Here is a 22,313-nt window from a genome sequence, read left to right as displayed (position 1 = left end):
GAGCAGGAGAAAGAAAGAGAGAGAGCGAGTCCAGACCTTGACCTTGTCTGCGTCGTAAATTGCGCGTCGGCTGCGTGTATTATTAACCTTGAAAACTGCAGGAGGCGTGGCCGTCGCCACATCTAAGACCCGAATCAAGGACCGACCGAAGAGAGCGAAACGTGTTTGGCTCCGAAAAACAGGTTCGCTTCTCAGATAGCCCCCGACTTCTAATGGTCTCGGGTGCAGTCTAAGATGTACACTGTGTAACAGTGAAATTGAGTTGCTTATCGCTTCATATGCTGATAGTGAAACGTTAACGAATAGCAACACAAAGCAGAAGTAAGAATTATACAAATGTTAAGTTTAAGACTTCTAAATTAAAATTAAGCTATACGTTTACAAATAGCAAATAGAGTAAAAAATAAGACTTTAAGGGAGAAGGCGTAACATTTACGAAGGAGCACATAAAGGGGAGATGTAAATTGAATGTTGGTCTGATTTGTTTTTGGTATTAATTATGACTGCGAATTTGCTGAAAGGGCTTAATGAAGAAAACATCGCATAGCATATAAAACATTTACGACTGGGAATTCAAAAAAGAGATGAACATTTTAGAGCCACCTGTAAAATTATAAATATAACCACTTTAAAAACGGGTAAATACAACATCCCAATTTAACTTTAATTGAATTGAGGGATCACAAAAAGGGATGATTCAAAATATATTTACTAGATTTAATTATATTATAATTATATTAATTATTAATTATTTTTCTGCTAAACACTAAACAATCAAATATATCATATACAACGTTAGCAAATAACGTCAAACAAAAAATTGAAAAGCTGAGCAATAGTTGAAACGAACAGTTTATTCTAATTGCAACCAAAGTTCTAGAGAAATCGAGTCTGTTGCGCAGTGTAATTTCACATAGGAATAAAAAAGGTATTGCAGCAGGTTGTCAGCTACCAGCTACCTGCCGCAACCTGTTGCAACCACAAGCCGAAAACTGTGGCACAACCACCAAAGAACAACAAAAAAAAAAGACAAACTAGAAATAAAAGAAACAAAATTGAAAGTCATTTTTTTGGAAAGCGATCGCAATCAAGAGCAAAACACGCGGAAGGTAAGCGGCTTGAAAAGTCAATGTGCCTCACCTCGCCTCGATCTAAGTACTCGCTCAACACGATTCTACCTAGACATAGAACGTAGCTCGGTTTTCGGTTTTTTGGTCTCGGTTTCGGTTAATTGTCATGGGAGCCGCACTTTATACAACTTCTATTTTTATTTCTATTATTTTTATTCGTTTTCTTAATTCCACGCACTTGCACAACGAATGTGTCGCTATAATTTGCGGCCTAAACCAAAACCAAAAAAAAAAAAATGAAAAAATTAAATTGATGTATGTTTGTATATAATTCTCAAGGTCTAATGAGTTTGTTGCCGCGCCACCATTGAATATAATGAGCTATGGGGGCCTATACAAGAATTATAAAGCATCATTGTAATAAATGAAGAAATGAATTAAATTCTAGTTTCCAGTCGCCACGAGTTAATGATCATTGTGAAAAATCTTAGGAACTCTGAACGCACAAGTTCAAGGCCTTAAACTAGGCAAATTTTGAAAATTATCTTTTGCAAATTGATTTTGCTTAGTTTCTGATGTTGTTTTGTTTTTGTTTTTCTTTGCAAAAGAGTAAAACGCTTTCATGTGATTAATTAGTGTTAATTATATGTCGTCTATATCCATCTTTCTGCAGCACATTTTGCAACCTTAAAAACGAATTTCGTCAAACACTTATACAATCTATTTTTGCTTGTAAAACGATTACATAAACATTATGAACTTTTCGTTTGGGTTTGGGTTTTTGTTGCTATACAATACGGGTCCGGGACGGGACGAGACGGAACGGAACGGAACGAGACGGGTCGGGATAGGACGGGTTTAAGATGAGATCATTGTTGGCTTCGGGGGGCAAAACACCGAAAATAATTATTGAAATATAATGGGGGGTATCTATATATTGTGCCTTGGTATGTGCCTAAGCTCATCATCAGCAGGTTTACTACAAACCGATTGGTTCACTGATAAGCTTAGAGAGGTGGCGAGATTTTTAATGATAATCTAAATTCGATAGCGCGAGAAATATGGCATAAAGTCGTTAAGCAAAGGGAGACATTCTATTATATGTCTTCTATTCATTTAGCGATGATCGAATCGAGTAAGAATACACCTAATAAATAATTAGAGATCAATAAAAATAGTCCTAAATCTTAATGATGGAAATATTTTATTAAACGTTATTTATGAAAAGATGGATGGATGAAGCTTTGCTCTCTTAAAAAAGTTAAGGTAGAGAACTCATGAATATATAAACAAATACCTGCTGTAAAGATCATATGTTATATTCACAGATAATGACCGATAGTGAAATTTGTAGAATCCATAGATAGACAGGATAATATTTGGGATAGACACACAAATGGAAAGTCAACTTTACCCAATAGTTTATAGACACATAAGTAGAAACAACTTTATATTCCTTGCTTCAGAAAAGTTAAGCACCTTGAAAACACTTTCATATATTAAAAATTAAACAAATAGGTAACAGATCTGTATGATCCTAAATATTTGATTTATTTTTGCAGTTAACTTAATTCATCTACAATTTCTATGTCTATAAAACAAAAACTCGCAAATCTTTATTAATTTAGCTCAACAAGAAGTTTATTAGCTTGATAAACACAGATTTCACAACAATTGCAACCAATAAAAGCTTGTCTGATATGAGAAATTCTTTTTTTTTTATTAAATTCAAGACTAATTTCTAGCTTGTAATAATTAATGACAGAAGTGCCTTGTTTTTGGGGGCATGTTGCATGTGGAGAGAGATCGGGGTGGCAAGACCTCAATAAGAAATAGAATGTGAACATAAAACAAACAAGCAGGCAACACACACTAGAGATTTTTTAATTGAATTTCGGTTTGTTTGGGGCGCAACGCTGGTCGTGCAACGCATCGATGCTGGGGCCAACACACACACAGAGCGCTAATAAGTTGATTATAAAATAATAATTACAGAAGCAGAAAAAAAAAAAATAAGCAAGTAAAGCAAAAATACAAAGAAGAAAAGAAAAAGAAAAATAACGAGAAAGTCGTTGCACGCTGATTAGCTTTGTGGTGTGGCGGCTGCAACAACAGCAGCAGCAACAGCAGCTTTAACTGTTGCTCAAGTTGCAAGCTGAAAGCTTTGACTATGTTGGCACAGCTGCTGGCTGCTGGCTGCTGGCTGATTAAGCTGCCACCGCCTGTGGCACGTACGCAAAAGTGTTAATTGCAAATGACCAGAAGAGACAGCAACAGCAGCGGCAGCAACTAAAAGGGGGAGCTAAAAGGGGAGAGCAACCCCGTTACGCTGCTGTTGATTGAAATGTGGCTTAGGAGGCTGCAAGCGCAGGCGCCATAACGAGATGCAAGTGGCAGACAAAGCAGAGGGAAGCCAGTGGTGTGTTGTCTGTGCGTGTAATCGATGATCACAGCGAAATAAACAGCAATTGGATTATAGTTAGAGAAGGGGCTGACAAGGGGGGAGCTACTACAAAAAAGAGAGAGTGCGCCACACGCAGACAACAGCGACAGAGACTGCGACTGCGACAGCGACGTCAACGTCAACGTCAACGTCAATGAACCGGTTTGCGCAAAGGGTCGAATGGTCGAACGGACGACGCATACGCGTCAGCAATAATTAATCAATCAATAATTGAGGCAAGCCGTAAGCGCGAGAGCGAGTGAGAGAGAGAGCGAGCGAGAGCGACACACACTCTTTACACATGTTGTCTGTGGCTAATGAGAGGCAGAAAACAAAATGGCCGTTCACATTAGCCGGACACATCCGGTGATCGGTTGGGTCACAAGTGTTGAGCGAGAGTGCGGCGCCCTCTGCACTCTAGCGCTCTCACTCTCACCCATATGGCGGCCCAAGTCTCCACTCTGCACTCTCCAACATGCAGCGATGAGGAGAGGAGGGAGGCAGGTGTAGAGACGTTATCCAAAAAAAAGTTCAGCATGCAGAATAATAAATTTGTTTGCCGAAAATTTAACGTAACGAGTAGAACGAGAAGGAGAAGGAGAAGCAAAGCGAGCGCAACTTACTTTCTTTGACTTTCTTTTGATCGCACTTTTAGCATTTGCTATTGCTGCTTCTTCCCTTTTTATTGTGTTGTTTTGTTATTGCTTTTGTTGCACTTGTTGTTGCTGTTGTTGTGGTTGTATATTTTGCTTTTGCTTGCACTTTTTTTGTGTTTGGTATTTTTTCGCGCGACCGCGACGACAAACTACGAGACGAAGGCAACGACGAACGCAAGAGGAAGAAGGCACACGAAGAAGAAGAAGAGGCAGCGCACACAGAAGACAGAAGACAGGTACAACACACGTACGTTGCGACTGTGCATTAAAATCGAACTGAACTGAAAACCAAAGAAGAGCAAGAGCAAAAAAATTCCAAAACCCAACTTATTTCTTTTTTTTCGTATCGTTTCGTTTCGTATCGTTTCTGTTCGTCGGCCGACAACGAAGACTTTCAACGGCAACGACGACGGCGACGACGACACACGTTTACGCTGGCGACGTCGACGTCGTTGGTTAACGCCGCCGGCGGAGCGGCAACAGCAGCTTAGCGTGGCCCGTTCGTTCAGCTTGGCTTGACTTTCGCAGACGGCGAGCGAGAGCGAGCGAGAAGAAACATGCATGCATGAGCCGAAGTCTTACTGTGTGTGTGTTTGTGTGTGAGCACAGGTAGGGTGTGAATGTGTGTGTCCCTTAGGTAAGCGACGATATGGAAGAAAAAGAAAATGTGTCCAACTTTGCGAACAGGTAGACCGATGGCTCGGCTCTTGTTGTTGTTGTTGTTGTCGACGGCGTCATCGTCATCGTCGTTGCCGGTGCCGCGTTGTTGCCGATGCCGGTGGCAGCGACTGAGACGGCGGCGTCGTCGCAACACGCTGACTTCGTTTTTGCGGCTTAAACAACAAATACACACAACACTCTCTCAGAGAGAGCAGAAGAGAGGGAGAAAGAGCCGATATCAGCATTGGGGTGCTTCACTACTTGAAACCAAATCTCTAAGTACTGAGATTAGCAGATCGTGTTGCACCAAGGAATGGTGTGATAATAAAAAGATAAGCAAATGCAGTTGGAAAACTAGGAAAGTGTATAAGAAATGTGTAAAGGTATTTCAATATTTTAATGCGTATTATAATTTAAATATGGAAAACGTAAATAATAATAATTTAAATATAAATAAATTAGAATTTACTTATAGTTTTAATTTAATCGAAATTTTAAAACATCAACTTTTGTAAATACATTGTTTTGTAATAATTATAATTTATTGTAAATTTAAAACAAAAAAATTTGAATTGGAATATACCTTCTTCATTTTTATATCTTTCATTAAAAAATAACAAAACGAGCTAATGTTTTGTTCTTTTTTTTTTTAATGTAATTGATTAATGAATATCTCTTCTAAAAATTTCAATGTTTAACAACTCTGGCCACTTTCTTTCTGTAAATGTTGGGGTTTTTATTTAATATTTAAACATATATAATATATATCGAAGTATTTATATAAGAAAACCTTTTGTTGGTCTTTTTGATGTGATCAGATTTTTGATGAACTTCAATTTCCATCAAGTTTTAATTGTTCTATGATCGAATTGAGTCACCCCAATGCTCATGCACAGGTAAAATAAAGGTTTTATGCATATGGGGGCAAATGCACAACAAGCACACAAACGAAACATATATAAATGTGTACATATCTGTATAAGCTTATAGATATATCCAGGCATTTGCCATAAGCAACAGACAACAAGAAAGCATACGTCATATATATACAATATGCAGAGAGAAACAGACATACGGCGAGTGAAATTATATGTGGAAAAAAACAAGGCAACAATTTTTGCGCGTGAGTAATTTGTTGCCGATGGAACTACAACAGCAACATTGACGTTGCAAGTTGAGCAGTCATCGTTTAGGTGTTGTTGCTGTTGTCTCTTATGAGGCTTCCGCTGCAGGTAGAGCTCTAATACACACACTCACAGATACAGATACCAGCAGATTATGTGTGAGTGTTCGACTGGCTTTGGTAATTATCGGTTTTCGATGCCATATGCGGAATTGAGCACAACAACATGCAACTGCATAAGCAACAGCAGCAACAATAACAACAACTATCAAGAGTTTATCGTTTAGTGTGCAGCAGCCCTAAGCCCATTTAACAATAAATACTACACCGAAGGGGAAAGCTAGCAGAGGGGAAAGAGCAGCGGTCTTTACATGGGTGTTGGGTGTTCATTTTCACAAAGTTGCTAAGTAGACACAAAATGTTGCCGCCAACACACGCCACAACACCGCCTGAGCTTCAACTCAGCTGAGCTACAAAACTCACGAGTCTTTCGACATTTTTCGCACTCACGAGTCATGATTGTTGCTGTTATTGTTGTTCTTTATTCTTATTTTGTTTTTTATTATTTTTTTTTATATTCAGCCATACATTGCTGCATGGCGAGAGTACTAACTCAATTAGCACATCGTGTAAACTGTTTGGTTTTCTTGTCGTTGTTGCAAGACTGCCATTCGCTAGTGATGACAGCGTGACACGAGCAAAACCTTAGGAATAATCGGGAAAAGCAAAATATGTCTTGTTGAAAAATCATCTATGTATATTTTAATCCAAACATATGGCGTTTTTATTAAGCCAGGCATCACACTTCACTTAACGATACCACAACAAGTTCTAAAACTATCAAATTTTTAATAGCAAAACCTCCTTAAGTAAGAGCTTTACTCTTATATATCAAGAGTTATCAATATATTCGATAACTTTATTAGTTAAACCCATTCGATAGTAATTTTTATCACATGAAATGATTCTGTTTTATGAGTAAGCTTTTTACTATATATTTAAATTTTGAATTCTATAATAAGGTCCTTAAGAAAAAGTCTAAAACGTAAGATTTTAATCCAAAAGATATTTTTAAATGTTGATATATTTTAATTGTTGAAGTTTTGAAATCTAGAAAGTTTCTTAACAGGAAGTCTATTACGAAAGATTTTTTAATATATTAATATATTAGACCCATTTAACTAAGTTCTATTGAAAATATGACAAATGAATTTAATTCCAGTTTTAAACAAATACAGATGAAAAGTTAACAAGTTCCAAGGTTAACAAAACATATATATGTACCTCTATCTGCACAACTTTTTATTTATAATTACTTTTAGTTCCTATATTTAAATTTAATAAATCAAATCTATCGATATATCGATTCACACGACGCTCCTCTCTAACACCGCAAAATCAGTCAGCAGTTGTTGGAGCTTTTGGTTTCTTTTCATTTTTATTTAGTTTTATTTTTTTTTTGGTAGTCAAATGCAAATACTGGCACAGAGAAAGACAACACACGAAAAGTACACGAAGTAATACATGTGTTCAGGAGCTGAGACAACAACAAGAACAACAACTGCAGCAAACGGCATCGATTGGCTCAGTGAGTTCCAGGAAACTGGCCAAAACTGACCAAACGATGACGACGACAACGACGACGACGACGATCCGTTCTCCCCCTAAACGAAACGACAATCGTGCAAACCCAAACAGAACAACAACAAAAAACGAAAATAAAATTAAGATCAGCTCACCTGAGCGAGGCGCACAAAATACCCGAGTATTATATCGAACAATAAAATGAGGCAAGTGGCAAGTGGCCAAAGGGGCACGTAACCAAAGCAGGGCAACAGCAACAACAACAACAGCAACGGCAACGGCACGCCCATTGCCCAGTCCCAGAGAGAACTGTGAGCACAGTGAATGCCTGCCAACAGGTAATCTTTATATATTGTATTCCTATAGGGAGTGTTTCGTTGCCCAGTCGAGCAGGAGGCCGCACATCCGAAGGGGTACAGCGGAGAGGGGCGGAGGAGAAGCTCGAACCAATTCAACTCAAAACTCTAATCGGCGGCATCACTCAGTCAACTGCTTTCGTTTTTTCGCGTTTTTGTTGCGCTCCCTATTTAAAATACCCTAGAAACGTGACAACTATAACAAAGGGTAAACACAGTACGCTAATAAATATGTATTCATAAAGAAACATTTTATATTAAACTCCAATTTAACAAAGTTATAGTAAGAATAAAAAAAAAACAATTTCTCTAAGTATCATAACCATTCAAAATATTTCGTAGTAAAAACTAAATTCATCTTTTGAGTTATTCAGCTGAAAATTCATTGCAAATATGATCAAACATTTTTATAAATACTTTTCCATTTCGTATATTATTAATATTTTCAAAATTTGTTTTAGCATTCCATTTATGATCTATAATTTTTGTAAATACTTTTTCTTTTAAGAATCGCATATTATATTCCTCATATTTTGTTTACTATATTATCTTGATGTATTTTTTCTTTTTTAAACATGTTAATTTGTAAAATCTCTTTTCCAATTAAATATTTATAATAAAATATTCAAATATCATCATCAAAATACCAAAGCTTTCAGTTTTTTACTATTAAAGCCATCTCAAATTCGTTTCTTTTTTGATTTGCAGGGTATCCTACTCGTCGACTAGAGCAAATGTCATAATTCTGATATTTTATTATTGACACGAAATTCAAGTCCGATCAACATTTTTGCATTGTGATTCAGTTTGCATTTTTTTGCTGGGCATTTCTCAAAATTGTATTCACAACATCCACACCGAAATGTGCAAGTATGTGGGAATATATATATATATATATATATATATATGTACTATATGGTATATACTTTTATATTGATACAATCTGTGGGCATCGCAGTGAAACTTACGATTTTACTTTCTTGCACTGGTGCAATTTTTGTATTTGTGATTTTGGTTCGCTCTTGGCTCAGTTTTTTGTTCATTTTTTGGGCGTTTTACATTGTCACGACTTTTGCTTACCTGAAAGAGAAAGATAGAAAGAGAGCAAATGTGAATTGAGGTCATTAGTAAAAGGTTTATGCTAAAATGTGCAATGGAAAATCACTTAAAATTTCTATATCCAACAATTTTAAGCTTAAGAACTATTTGCTGCAACGAGTTTCTTTTTAAAACGTGATAAAATTGCAAATTTCGTAAAGAAATCTGCAAGCAATTGTGCTCGATTTTTAAACTGAATTCTATTATTTTTAGATTAAAATGTTATATACTATGTATATATTTATATGGCAATATTATTTATTAATATAGATTTTGCTGAACAATGAGGAATTTGAATCATGAATAATGTCATTTTGAAGACGTTTGAAAATAGTTTCAAGGATTTCTTCACATTCTTTATCACTAGTTTTGTTGAACAATCTAAAGTTGATTAAATTCAAAATCCTGCAAATGGTAACCAAGGTTTCTCCTATAAAAATGGATTCCTTTGATGCGTTTCATTTATCTCTCCAACTTTGCAAATCAAATATTGTCGACCTCCCACTTAATTTACAATTTTCTTTAGCAATTTTCAATCACAATCAATAAACAAAGGGGTTCAATAAAAAATTACATAGGACACATCAAAGGCATGATCTGGAACGTTTGGTTCATCAGAAACTTGTGGATTAAATACAGAAAATGTCGAAGAAGAAAAAACTGAAGCCGCAGCAGCAGATGAAGAAGATGGAAACTAATTTTGAGTAAGAAACGCAGCCTCGACTCGCCTCAAAAGCAATTTTTAATTACAACTGAACTGAAATTTATGTGCAAACTTGGTCAAAAAAAAAAGAAAAGAAGAAGACAGAGAAAGGAGCAAAAAAAATGCGAAGAGAAGGAATCTGTGCAAAGGAAATCGACATGCAGATTAAAAGGAAGTTGCATACAACACACAGCACACAGGACGCGGACGTGGCAAGTCCAAAAAAAAAAAACGAAATGAATAGAAAGAAATGAAAAAAAATTCGATTATCTGCGAGAGGAAAACTGTAATTAAATCTATGGGGTTTTGTCACAGAGCACCAAACGCTAGCCCCCAAAGAAAATGTGAAAATGCAAGAGAGAAAAAGCACAAAAAAAAAAAAAAAGGAAGAAAAAACGAATGCAACGAAATCACGTAAAGCAAACTAATACCGCAACAAGGCGTGCGGATTGCAGGCAAAGGATAAGGTTGAGGAGCTGCTCCTAAAGCTTCAGTTTCGAGTCCTGAATCCAGACTATATATATAGCCAGCTACAGTTGTGAGTTGTGAGCCTGCGCAGAAGAGTAACTCAGGAGTATGTTTTCTACCCCTTCCTTCTAAGTTCGTTCTTGGTCTTTAGTGGCAGGGATTAACAGTGAACCAAATGGCATGAGCTTAGGCCAGCATAGAGAAGCGAGTAGAGAGCAGAGACGTCGTCATCGTCGTCCAGTGTGTTGCCCTATTGAAAGCATGAGCCAAAAGAAGAGGCTTCATTAGCATAGCAGCAAAATGGGGGATTGGGCAGGCAGCGCAAAAAAAAAATGGTCTAAAGAGGGTATGAGTGTTGGGTTGCGGGCGGCTTTATATAGTTGCCACGCCTCCTGCATGCCATGGATACAGTTGCGGGCAAATGAACAAACGCCAAGAAGAATGCTGCGAAAAAAAGCGAGTCGAGAGAGTGGAGTGGCAAAAGACAGCGCAGTGCAGCAGGCAGAGTGGAGAATGGAGAGTGGTATGGAGTTTTGTGCCACAGGGGAGGCGGCAGCAGTGACGGCAACGGCAACGGCATCGCAAGATGCCAACTAACTCAGACTCCCAGCTGCCACCTGAGCAACGATGTTGCAAGCCTGGCAGCCATTCGGTATGACGCACACAGGACGCAGCTTTGACTGCCGGAAATGAACATTGGAGTTGGCTGCCGCATGCCGCATGCCGCTTGCCTCATGCCGCATGCTGCCAATGTTGCCTCTGCTGCGGGTTGCTCGGCAACTAAATAACGTCGTCGTTGCCCCACCAAACACACAAAAGAAATTAATTTCATTTTTTTTTCTATCATTCTTTCCCTGTCGTTGTGTTTTGTTTCACTATTCCTCCCTCCACCTCCACCTCCATCTCCTCCTCATCTCCTCCTTCACCCACCTGCTTCTTTCATTTTTCTTCTATTTTTTTGCTATAGCCACTCGATGTTTTGTCTTGCTCAGAGTTTTTCTCAATTTTTTTGTTGTTTTGTTGCTGTTGTGCAGCTAAACCAAACATTGATTGTCAGCTGGGCGCATCCAGTGCACCTTCTATATCTCCTAGACATACTCACACACACTCACACACACACACTGGAGACATCAACTGCTGTCTCTCTGAGTGTATCATGATGATTTTGATCATAATGATGCTGCTATTCCGGCCTTAGCAACACAATAGCTTGGCAAAAAAGATAAAAATACAAATACAAAATAAGTGGATAGTTTAGCTTTTAGCATACTTCTAAAGCCGTACTTTCCTTTCGGACTACAACTTTAACAGATTACACTTTTATTTTGAGTAAAAGCAAACCATTGAATAAATATTCCGATCATTGCTCTATTTACTGCAGCTTTATTTAATTCAATTCTTGGTGAAAGCAAAAATAGTTTTTAAAGTATAACATTGGAAACTAAATTTGTGATCTATTAAATATGATCTTTAATGTAGTAAATTTAATGGTAACAATAGCTGAAACCTTCATAATTACATTAGCAAATATTTTTGAATTTAATATCGTTAATTTATTTATATAGAAGTAGTTGAAAAATATATATCAAGGAATCTATAATCTACAAACTTAGGAGAAAACAAATGAAACAAAATTTAAAGTAAAATTATTTCAATAGCAAATAAGTATTTTGAAAAAAAAAAAAATAAATAAATAGCTGTAATCTTAGTGTAAACAGCAAAAATATTGGTTTAAAGTAGTATTCAAATTAGCATTTAGTTCTATGGATTTTGATGTAGAAAAATAAGAATGTGTTAGAATTTGGTTAAAAAAAAGAGATTAATACAAAGTTGTAAAGTTTAGAATACGATTTAAAAATTGAATGCACCCCGGTTCACTTTTTTTTAGGTAAATAATAAATTAAAAAAATCATGTTAGGAGCTTTTTAATCTTTTCACAGAAAATTTAAAAATTACATTTTTGTACTCTAAAGAGTTATACTTAAAATATTATATTTAAATACTAAATTTTGTAATACGTAAATTTAAAAAGTATTTTCATAGCTATTTTTAGCAGTTGCTCTCTTTGAGTTAGAGCATATGAATAAACTTCTAAAAACAAGGCAGTTGTTCTACGGGGCGTATGCGCAACCAAGTAACATCATGGATGCTGCAGCTTCAACAAAAAAAAAATTGGCTGGGCACGGAAGTAAATGAAGATTCTCCGGCTATAAAGTGTCTCCACAGTGCAACAGCAGCAACGACAACAAAAACAACAACAATGGCAACAACTGAGCAACGTTTGAGTTACGGAAATGAAACGTCAGAGTCGCAGCTCTTTCTATGTGTGTGTGTGTGTGCGGGCTCAAGAGTATCACAGTTAGGAGTCGAGTCACACACAACCGAAGCGCAGCTGCAGCCATTTGAGCAATTGGGCGTTGTTGCCAAGCATAGAAAAAGAAGACGGCGGGCAAGTGGAAGTGGAAGTAGTAGATGTAGTAAAAGTAGTAGAAGTAGCAGAAGTAGTGGAAATAGTAGAAAAAGCAGCAACAGAAACAGAAACAGAGCTCTTGGCAGACGTCCCATGTTTGTGAATGATGTTTAGGTTAAATGGCGAAGCGTAGACCACGCACACAAAGCTCTCGCACTCTCTCTATCTGTCTCTCGCTCTATCACTCTCTGCTGTAACACAGCTGGTGCACATAGCTCTGACTCTTTCCTCGCAAAGCAAAAAAAAATAAAAACGAAAACAAAGCTCAGACATTGTGGACTTTGGCTTTGGGTTGAAGCTTCCTGCTACGTGACCATCAGAAGGCTGCCCAATCTCCTTTTGCATATGCATGCAGGTGTCCGCCACTCTGCATATGTATGCGTGTTTGTGTGTGTATGTGTGTGTGTGTGCAATTTACTAACTGCTTTTACGCGCGTTCGCGCTCAGCTTTACAAAAACCGCAACATTTGTCGCCGTTGCTTTTGCACTCATCTATTTTTTTTTCTTTCGTTTATTTTTTTTGCTGGTTTTCTATTTTTCTGTGTGTGTGTGCTGTTTACACAATTACAAATACAGCGCTGACGTTGACGTCGCTGCCACTGAGACTGGTGTTTGCTGCCGCTTGCATTTTAATTAAAAATTCTTCAAAAATTTGCTTTGTGTTTGCGCTTTAGCTCTACCAATAATATCCTTCAAGCTATCCTGCTCTGCTCGCCACCTAAAAGTAGACCACATATTTTTAATTTAACTGCAGCAGCAGCTCCTCACTTTCCCTCCGCCCTATGCCAGGATAACCAGGATAAAGCAGCAGTTTACTAAATACAACAATTTCGGTGAATGAGCACAAAGTTTTGCAATGCATCTGATTAAATCTGAAAGCTTTTAAAACTCCTAATAAACAGAACTCTGAATGGTCTCCAAGTTCTTAACTAGACAATATATGAAGTTGCATTACAAGCATGAACTCAACATTTCCACAACAAAGAAGACATTGACGGATTTTAAGGACTTTAGAAAACTTAAAGAATTTAGTGTCAAAGAGGAAAACAACAACATTTTATTAAATGTCTTTTTATTTATAAAGGTACTATATCTTATCGAGGGGGAATATAAATTGAATTATAAAATAACAGTCAAAGGAAGATCTAATGAATTTGAAGAATAATCTAACGAATGAAGAAAAGTACCATAGTGAATTTTAGTTAATTTATAATTTAAAATTTGAAGTAAATCTCAACTAACAACGCAAAATCAAAAATAGCACACACAATAAAATGTTTTTTAGAATCAGCAAAGTATCTTAAAGATAATTTCATTTAAATTACAATTTAAAAATTATCAAAAATCTCAGGAAACGAAGCTAATTCTTAAGAAGCTCGTTGCTTACAATATTGTAAAAGAAACTCCCACAAAAAAATAGATAGCAGATGTGTTGAAATGATTTAACATTATTCCTTTCAGTTTCTTAGCGCCCCCTTTCAAAAGAGCTTAAAGAGGTGCTAAACTGTTGCAACAAAAAAGAAACGTCACGTTTGAACTTGAGAATGTTTTTTTTTTGTGTTATGTTTTGTAGAGTAATAAAAGAAGGCGCTTACGATGAATGAAATGAAATGAAAAACTTAAAGAAGCAACCAAAACGTACCAACAAAAACAACAACAACAGCAACAAACACGACAACAACAGCGAGAAGAATGAGAGCAAGAACAAGAACAACTAGAAAGCTGCACCATAAAACGTCGTCGCGTAGGTAAGGAAAAGCAGCAAATAAAAGAAGACGTCGCGTCGACGTCTCTGTCGCTGTCGCCGCTGCTGCTGCCGTCACCGTCGCAGCTGCTGCACATTGAGGAAGTTTGAATTATCAAAATACTCAACACACATACTAACACACGCACACAGCACAGCACAAGCACAAGCAGCAGAGTAAGTGAGAAACATATGAGAACGAAGAGCAAGCAGCTGACTGACGAAAATAGTAAGAAGGCGCGATAGGATAACCAAAGCAAAAATGGCAAAAATTTCGAGTCGAGTATGTGCTTGTGTATGCGTGTGTGTGTGTGTGTGTGTGTGTTCGTTTGTGTGCGCCTCTGAAAATCAGCCGCTAAAGCGGCCGGCATTTTTATTATTATTATATGTGTTATGTTATGTGTATTTCGTTTTGCGCCTCGTTCGCTTTTTGAACTCTGCTTTTACGTTTATTTACATTGCGCGACGTCAACGTCGACGACGACGCGTCTGCTGCGACTGCCTCAGCTGCTGTCGCAGTTGGCGTCGCAGTTTCCGTCTCAGTCGCTGTTTTTGCTATTTTATTACTCGGTCGCTCGGTCACATGAGCGAGTTTTTCGCGTCTTTCGCTTTACTTTACTTTTATATTACGTTACGCTATGGCTACGTTAAGGTTACGTTACGTCTGGCCGGCTGCTCTATCTTTGATTTTTGTTTCTTTTGCTTTTGTTTTCTTGTCTTTTATTTTCGTTTCCCCCCCTTCCATCCACCCACGATACGCTCATCTTTTTACAGCTATTTTTATTGCTGTAGGTCGACTGACTTCGTCGCTGTTGCCGTTGCCTTGTGATTCGCTTTCGTTTTCATAATTTTTCCATTGCCTAGTTATAGGGGGACAGAGAGCTGATGCCTTAAGAATTTTTAATTAATTTATAGTAAATATTTTTTTTTCGCCCAAATTAATTCCTGCGCACAATTTGGCGATGCAAATGAAGCCGCTGTTTACCCACAACACAACAGCGAAAAAGGTTGTTGTCCATTGCAAAAGTGCCCACAAAAAAGGGCTTAAAACTTTGGGACACAAAACACAAACGTTGCTAGGCACAAACTGCCCAAAGGTATAATAAGTACAGAAAAAAAATAACGTAATTCTACAACAAGAATCACAATTTTAGAAAACTGCAATTAAGTTTGCTCGACTTAGAGTTACTCATTAGTAGACCTTGGTTTTTGCATAAGAAGTTTCTAGGATTATGTAAAAATGGTATACAACATTAGGAACAAAACATGTAGAAAAACTGACAGATATATCATTCCCATTAGTAATATAGATAATAACATATATATATAACATACACATATTATATACAAGGAGAAAAAGTTTCCAACTTTACATCATAAAGTTTGGTTTCGTTGAAAATTATAAAAAAATGTTAAATCCGGGATCAACTTTTTGGTGTCCTCAACTCTTAACGTAACTCTTATTTGTCCCATCTTAAATTCATACTAAAATCCTTTAGAATCTTTAATTTTTCCCGCTTAACTTAAGACTTATTTATCTCATCTCAAATTCATACTAAAATTCTTGAAAATCTTTAATTTTTCCCGCTTCATTCTGTGACGCTTCCTTAATCTTTTGCCTTTTCCCGTATGATAATGTAAAATCGATTTACAGCAACTTCAGCCACTCCGTTTGCTCCTTTTGATTTCTGCTCAGCGAATAAAATTCTTTATGCTTATTCACGCTTAATTTTCGTTAATTATGCTTTGTGAATTCGACCTTAAACGTTTTTGTGAGAAAACGCCAACGCATCTTAATGGACTTACTTTCCATACAATATTTCAGTTGTAATTGGATGAAAATCGCTTAAGTTTTAACTATTGTTAACCTTACCCTCGGGGTATAAGCCCTACACCTCAGTTATCTGCATCCTAAAGCATAGACAACGTTCGTTCGTATTGCTGTATTGATGAGTGTCTACACTCCAAAGATCCTCTCAATCCACCCCGCCCGCCCGCATTGCACACAATGCTATATAATTACATAAACAGTCAGCAGCTTTGGAGCCAAAAAGGAGCAAACGAAGCGCCAAATGGACGAGAAAAAAAATCCGTCCTTTTAATTTCTCTACAACAGCGTAGGGCAAAACGTAAAAAAAGGGGTGAAGGTGAAGGAGGTGGCAGTGAGTGGGGAGTGAGTAGGTAGTGAAGTGGGTGGTGCTAGGAGAGGGAAATTTGAAACAGAGCGAGAAAAATGCGCCCAACGCCCACACACAACTACTAAATAACCGATTCTTTTCTTTTTTCTCGGCGTTTTTTTCGGGTTTTTTCTGGTATTTTTTGGTACGTTTCAACTCATCAGCAGTTTTTGTTTTTTTTTTTTTTTGGTATTCGTAGTCGTCGTCGATTTGGCTTTTGGGTGGCGCTTTGGCTTTTTGGGTGGATTTTTATTTCTCAACTAATCTCATACCTCGGGCACTCCTCGGTAGACGTCGCCCCCTGTCTCATCCTCCCAATGGAGGCACTCCCAATGATTTCGTGAAAATTTCTTTCTATTTTTTCTACTTTTTTTTCTTTGTTGCCTCATTTAAAATGTTGTTGTTGCCTTGGCACAGCAAAAAAAAAACAAAAAAGAAAAGATATAGATTACATTTGTGTTGTTCTCAGCTCCCTAAAAATGTATATAACCTGTGCCTGAAGTATATGTATATAACAAATATGTAAGTCTGTTTATGTAGAGAGCAAAGAAAAAAAAGGTTTGCGCCCCATTTTCGCCTTGCTTCATTTAGCGCAGCTGCCCCCAATGTCTGCCCCCCTCAATTGCCTGTCTTCCTCTGGCTAGCCGTTGTCTTGTTTAAGGCAAACCAAACCAGTTCAGTTCAGACCAAACCAGACCAGAGACCCACAAAACTGTTCCCAACTAACTATAGTTTTGTCAACTCTCAACTATATGTCAGCTGTGTGTGCTTCGCTGCAACTGTGTGTTTTTCTTGATATTTCCAATATTTGTTGCCAAATATTGTTTGGAGAAAGTTTACAGTCTCCAGCTCCACTTCCAAAGCATAACTATACTTGGTTTTTTGCGACAAATCAGTATTTAAGTAGAGCTCATAAGAGAGTTAAAACAGATTTTAAATTAAAACAAATTGCAAGATTGTACAATGATATTAAAAACCTTTAAACATATTTTGAGATTGCAAACTTTTAAAATATGTTTTCAAGTTTTTACAATCACTGTAAATTTTTTGCAATTCTTTTTGGTCGGGCAAGCTTTTCGTTTTCTATATCCTTAACTGTTGCAAGCTTTAGCAAGAGATTTGGTAAGCTTAAATATCCCAAAATTTACAATTTATTTTAATTTGGTTTATATATTCTGAAAAATGTATATATTTATCGTATTATCACTATCACAAAATAGAAATATGTCTTAAAATATATCTACAAGTCGTATATTTTAAATTAAATTAAATAAAGATATAGCCAAATATAAAGATAAGAAACTTTCGGCTTTAACAAGTTACAAAAAAACTCAAAATGTCGCGAAAATAAAAATAAATCCCTCATTGTAAACTGTGAAAAGTTATTGAAAAACATGAACTCCAGAAGTCATAATTTATAAATTATATTAAATAAAGGTACAACCAAATATAAAGATAAGAAACTTTCGCCATTAAGAAATTGCACAAAATTAAAATAAACCACTTATTGTAAACTATCTATGAGCTGCTATTGATTAAACCAATTAGCAGCAGCTTAAACTCAAATTCCACACAAAAGAAAGAAGACTTTAAGTTCAGGGCTCGTGGAATCGTGGAAAACTCGTCGAATTGAAAAACTTTACATGATTAGATCTCGGACAGCAAAAAAAAAAATAAGAAAAATCTGTAGCGGGTAAACTCAACTCATTGAAGAGATGCTCTCATGATAAACCCAAATGCTATTGAATAAATCCCAGCAAGTTTACAAAACTTCAAGAATGTTGCTCAAGTGTGTGTGTGTGAGCGGGTGTTTGTCTATCAATATGTACGTGTGTGTGTGTGTGTGTGTGCGTTGTCGCTTTTGAAGCTGAGCTGCCTCTGCCTGCCACCTCACAGCATTTGAGCAACTGTGATTGATGTTGCTGGACGCATGTCCTGCCCCCATCCTTCTGCTACCAGCTACTGCGTCACCTCCGCCCACCTCCCAAAAAAAAAAAAAAAAACAAAGTCGATCGATTAAAGGCAAAACCGAAGCAAAGAAACTAACGAAGAAAAAAACCTTTACAGCAACAACAACCAGCTACACAAAAAAAAATATTAAGTAAACCTACCCTTAAAAACACTACGCATACCAAGAGATTGTGAGAGGGGCAGGGGAAAGGGGGCTTCTTGGGTAGGCAGGGTTGGCCAAAGGAAGGCAGAAAAAAAAAATTAAAAACAAATAAAAGAAAAATGCTGCCCAGTTGTTTTACATTTCTTGTGATTTTCTTAAATAAATTTGCCTGCCACTCTCGCCTCCTCATCCGCTGGCCATGATGACCCAAGGCAGGGGTGGAGGGTGGCGGGTGCCATGGGGGATGGCGTCGCATCAACCCCCAAGGAACTCATTTAAGCACTAAAAAGAAATTAAGAAGTAGCCGCCGTTTGCTGTGCAAATGAATGCAAAGGAAAAGTAAGAAAAACTCAAATGAAAAGAAAAATAAAAACCAAACGCGAAGGCAACACACACACACACACACACACAAAAATAAATAAAGAAAAAAACAAATTGAAAAATATAAAAATCACAGCCTCGGAAATACCCTGATTACGCTATCTGTATAAGCTGGGCGAGAGAGCAAGTGTAAGTGTGCGGGTTTATGTATGCAAGTGTGTGTGTGTGTGTAAGTGTGCTGAAGTGTAAGCCGCCCTCAGCTCAACTACTGCATACACTGAGAAAAATACAACAGCGTAATTATTTCAATTAAAATTTTCTGTTGCTTAAATAAAAAGTTTGCATTTTGTTGGGCCAATATTTGATTTATTCATTATTTAACATAAGTGGACCTGAATTAATGAATACAAAAAAAACAGAGCAATTTCATCTTTTTTATTTAAAAAGATAAATATAACTTAATGAAAACAATGTGAAAACATAATATATAATAATTTTCAGAGAAAAGCATTAGGAAAAAAATCTAGGATTTGATTTAAAATTTCTCAAAATATAATAAAGTATTTAATATATATGAAAAAGTCTAGGATTTGATTTTAAGTTTCACATAATATAATATAATATATATTTTTTAAAAAATATTAAAATATTTTTAAGAGAAAAGGTTAGGTTAGGTTACGGTCAACATTTGATTTATTCATTTGTTTACATAAGTGGACCTAAATTAATAAATACAAAAAAAGTAAAGAACAATTTGATCTTTTTTATTTATTTTATTTTTAGAAAGATAAAGAAAATAAAATAAAAATAAAATAAAATAAAACTTATAGAAAACAATGTAAAAGCATAATGTAAAAAGTGAAAATGAAAAGGACAGGATTTGATATTTAAATTATTTAAAATTTCTCAGTATACAATTATTTTTTAATTAAACAAATAAAAATAATTTAAATTATTTACATTGTAAACTCTATATTTACATGTAGATTTTCAATATTGTGAGAACTGCATTGCCATCAAGTTTTTTATTCTCATCATGTAGTTTTTAAATGTTTATAAAACGCATTCACATATTTCTCTCTGTGTATACACAACACAAGCTGAAGGGCGCTCGAACAAACGGGGCGAACAATTTCAGTTTCAGTTCCATTTCCATTCCACAAACACACATACAAACACAGCTCAATAGGCCTTGTGATAAGCGCCTCATCTTCCCTCCCTCCACCTAACCACGACACTGGACGCTACCGTTAGCTGGTTAACGCCGCGAGAAAGGGGGAAGCAGGACAGGGACAGGGACAGAGGGCAGGGTAGGGGGGAGGTCACAATGCACCCGCACTGGGCGTCCGCTGTTTGGGACTTGATAACCCGCTATTGTATACACAAAAGCTATAGAGAAAAAAAACAACCGGCGCATAATCGTTGTCGTCTTTCGACCGCCCGCCCGACCTAGCCACGCCCCCCCTTTAGGCTATGACACTGCTTGATTTTCTTACTTAACTGCAATAGTTGGAGCTGACTCGCTGGCTGCTGCTGCTGATGCTGCACACACAGTTGTGGCCTCTTTAGAAACCCCAGATCCGACCCCAAAGCGAACCGACCTGACGGAGCAAAGCTGAGCAGAGTAGAACAGGCTCGTTCATGTCAATTCATGTCAGCTCAGACAAAACCGATTTTGCTCTGAGACTTCGACTCAACTCGACGCGGCATTTCAAAAGCCATTGGCTTTTGTTTTTATATCGCTCTCGTTTTAGTTTTTTTTTCTGGCTGAAGCTGTTGCTGTTGGCGATCATTTGATTTGGTTTCGCGATTTGCATACCCCGTAAACCGCAATCAATGGGGTAAATGGGTGCAATTGAGGATTCTAAACAGCAAAAAAAAAAGAAATTCTCATTGCAGTTGACATTACAAATGTGCTAACCATGAAATAGTCCGAATATTAAATATTCTTAAAATGCTTCTAATAAAGCAAAGTAGTGCAGTTATTATAAAAAAAAACACCATACAGCAAAGAAATTACTATAGGAAGATCTTTAAATATCATTCAACTAGAAGTGGTTTACATTTTCAATAAAAAATTAATTAATAAATACAATTGCTTTATGATGTAAGTGATGAAGTGTATTAATAAATATCGAACACAAGCCTGAAGGCACTGAGGCTTCTAGCTCTGGCTATATATTTAATTATAGAATTAATTCTAAGCTACAATAATAAATAATAAGAATAATAATAATTATAATCTACTTAAACCTCTTAACATCTTTAAAATCAGTATAATTGAACCCACATTAAGTATATTTATTTTATTTTAATTATTATAATAAATTTAGTATTGAATACTATATCAAATTTACAGAGAAGAGAATGCTGGTTACTGAGGCCTTCGACTCGAAATATATTTATATATATGTACCTAAGTCTAGTAAATCTCATACTTTGATGACTTTCCCTCAGCTATTTCATATATTTTTAATTAGGACATCTATCTATCTTTTCATCTACCTTTTTAATGAAAACTATCTACATAATATATAGCTGAATAAATTGTCTAAATATTTCCTAGAATCTCGAATGTTGTTGACTTTCTTTTTTGTTAGATCATAACATTATCTAGGATGTCTTTCCTTATTCAATCCCAAATTTTAAATACTTTATTCTTAAAGATTTTGAAAATGTTGAAAAGACCGTAAATCCATTTCTAATTCCTTAAATATAAATAGTCTGAATATTTCCAAGAATCTCATGCTTTGTAGGGGTTTCCTTAGTGATTTCCCAACCTTATCGAGGATATCTTTGAAGCACATCTGACCGCAACTTTGTGCTGCTAACTTGTTTTTTTTTTTGTTCATATACAGTGAGACCTCACTTTGTTAGTTGGCTTGAGAAGTTTTCGCTGGGGCAGCTGTTGCCGCCACTTGGTAAACTTTGCTCGCTTCTTGATGTGCTAACTTTATTTTCCTTTACCTCTCCCCCTCCCCCCATCTATACATCATGCGAACGTTGTGCAACACTGCACTTTGAAAAATATCGATTAACTTTGCAGGCAGGCAGAGAGGCAGAGGCAGAGGCAGCATCATCAGTTCCAAGTACTAAAATGCACTTTGCAATTGGCATGCGATGAATGCCTGAAGGATGCACTCGACCGGAAATGCTTCACAACTGTTGTTGTTGTTGTTGGGAGAAAACCCCCAAACCAGAAGCGAATCGAGAAGAAAAACAAAAGCAGCGTCAAAGGAAAATGAAAACTTGAGCGTTGCTTTTGGTCAGCTTGAGCTTGAGCTTCTAAAAGCGGGAAATCAGCGGAAAATGCATTGCCAAATTGTA

At 36.6% G+C, this 22,313-nt stretch overlaps 1 protein-coding gene and 1 long non-coding RNA gene across 4 annotated transcripts in view; one reads left to right on the top strand and one right to left on the bottom strand.

Annotated features, from left to right (window-relative positions):
- The window catches only part of LOC132791884 (alpha-protein kinase 1), a 61,952-nt gene that overhangs the window by 25,438 nt on the left and 14,201 nt on the right, over positions 1 to 22,313 (bottom strand). The gene's annotated exons all lie outside the window — the stretch shown is intronic.
- Positions 821 to 8,170, top strand: LOC132791887 (uncharacterized). Its single transcript, XR_009632943.1, has 3 exons — positions 821 to 1,109; positions 7,419 to 7,847; positions 7,903 to 8,170. It is a non-coding gene; the product is annotated as an uncharacterized LOC132791887 (long non-coding RNA).

The sequence above is a fragment of the Drosophila nasuta genome, chromosome 3 (genome assembly GCF_023558535.2).
Source record: "Drosophila nasuta strain 15112-1781.00 chromosome 3, ASM2355853v1, whole genome shotgun sequence".
NCBI classification, from domain to species: domain Eukaryota; kingdom Metazoa; phylum Arthropoda; class Insecta; order Diptera; family Drosophilidae; genus Drosophila; species Drosophila nasuta.
The sequence above is the reverse complement of the archived record's forward strand: the minus strand, read 5'-3'. Positions and strand labels throughout refer to the sequence as shown.